This window comes from Arachis ipaensis, chromosome B02 (genome assembly GCF_000816755.2).
Source record: "Arachis ipaensis cultivar K30076 chromosome B02, Araip1.1, whole genome shotgun sequence".
Lineage (NCBI taxonomy): Eukaryota > Viridiplantae > Streptophyta > Magnoliopsida > Fabales > Fabaceae > Arachis > Arachis ipaensis.
Window position 1 is genome coordinate 86990293 of NC_029786.2, and position 2151 is coordinate 86992443.

Below are 2151 nucleotides of genomic sequence, written 5' to 3' on the forward strand. Positions count from 1 at the left end.
GATCATCTTTAGAGTTAAAATATGGAAAATGAATAAAAAAAAAAATTTTATTAAACAAACAAGGCTTGATTATAGGCTCTCCTAATATACCATATTAAAAACTTTTCTCTAATAAAAAAGTGTAAGCAATAGTTGTGTAGACTAACATATTTTTATACCTTGTTGGCAAGCGTACGCAGGAACATTGTAATTATAATAAGCCAAGTCGACATTTGATATATTGCCTAACATACACGATCAGACTATAAGAAAAAAGAATTATTTTAATATTGTCTTTTTTAACAATCATAATTAAGTATAAAAATTAATATATATTTTTGATAAATATCATAAATATCAAATTTTTTATTTTTTTTTGATGAATAATTTGATCATAAAAAATTATTCCTCAGTTTTAATACTTATTTATTTTAAATTTACTCCACTATTTTTCTTTTTCTTTGGGTTCCGTTAATTTTAGCATCACACTACTCTCAATTTGGGATCATATTACTCATTCTTTATGTTTAAAATTTTAGTTTATTCTTCGATTTCAAGATTTCATTTCATTCTTTGTTGAAAATTTTTGTTGAAAATTTTTTATGGTCAATAAGTGTCAAAATAAATAATATTTTTGACAGTTAATAAGTATCATAGAAAATATATTCTTAAATTTTTCTAACAAATTATTTTTGACAGCCAATATTTATCAAAATAAGATTTAAACTATTTTTATAATTACTTATATGTTAAAAATATTATTTTTGACAAAACTTTTATTAATATATTTTCATAATTAAAATAGTGTCAAAATTTTTTTTTTGATGAATTTTAATTTTTTTTTACACATATAACCCTAAAAAATAATCTTTATTATTGTAGTGCGCTGATAATTCAAGTTAATTAAATCATGTTAAAAAAATTTAAATTGTTGATATAACGTATATTATATATAGTAAAGTAGTATAGTTGGCCTGCTGGGATCTAATATTTGGATAATCTTTTTATCTAGAATTGGGTAATTTTATGAGAAGAAATTTTTTTTTCAACTATTTTATTTTTATGTGAATAATCAAAAATTAAAAATAAAATAAAATAAGTTGAGATTAAATTTTGTCCCCAAATTATTCCATATCTCTTTTAAATAATTATTTAAATATTTATAAAAAAAACTTAAATTAAATTTACAAATTTTTTTCTATTTATAAGAAAATAGTATTTTCTTTTTATATCTTTGTCAACTAAATATAATTTTTTAGGGTAAATTACCTGTTTAAAATGAATCAACTCAAAAATTATGTAATTGACCTGTTTCAAATTAATTAGGTTATGTCCTACATAAATCATGCTTGCCTACGATTTTTTAATGATAAGAGAGTTCTTGTAAATCGTCCTTTGTCAGACCGATCTAGTGTGAGACATAGAATAGGGTAAATCAGTTTTACCTAAGACGATTTAGTAGGAAAGGGACTATATATAAATCGGTTTTATCCAGATCGATTTAGTAGAAAAAGCGCAAGCCTATATGAATTGATTTTATCCACGGATTGTGTGTAGGTGCAAGGCTATATAATTTGGTTTTGATCATGACGATTTATCATTTTGTAAATTATCCTACCCGATCGGAGAATTCAGATACATTTTGATCGAGACGAAAAAAATGTGTTGGATGATACCAATCGTCTTTACCGATTAAATAGCATCGCTTATGTTGGACATATAAAGATGTTAGTATATAAAATTTTTATTATTTTTATATTAAAGTAAGCGTAAATTCTTAATTCATTAGTTTTTAGAATGATTGTAATAGTATTACTTATTAGTGTAGTTATAAATAAAGCTAGTATGTAGTATATGTTGTACAAAGTTAAAAGTAAAGCTATAAATAAGTCTAAAATTTGTTATTGGTTGAGCTAGATTTTCTATAGATAAGGATAAATTTGTCATAAATAAATCTAGAGTTGTTATAGATGTTAGGAGTGAGTATTGTTTTGGTCCCTAATATTTAGGGTCAGAATCGAAACCGTCCTCAATGTAATTTTTAATTTAGAATCATCCTTAACGTTTTATTTCGTATTAAAATCGTCATTTTTAATAAAATTTTTAATTTTATTACTAAATTACTCCTATTCTAATAAAAAATTATAAAAAAAAAAAAAAGAAAACACGCGA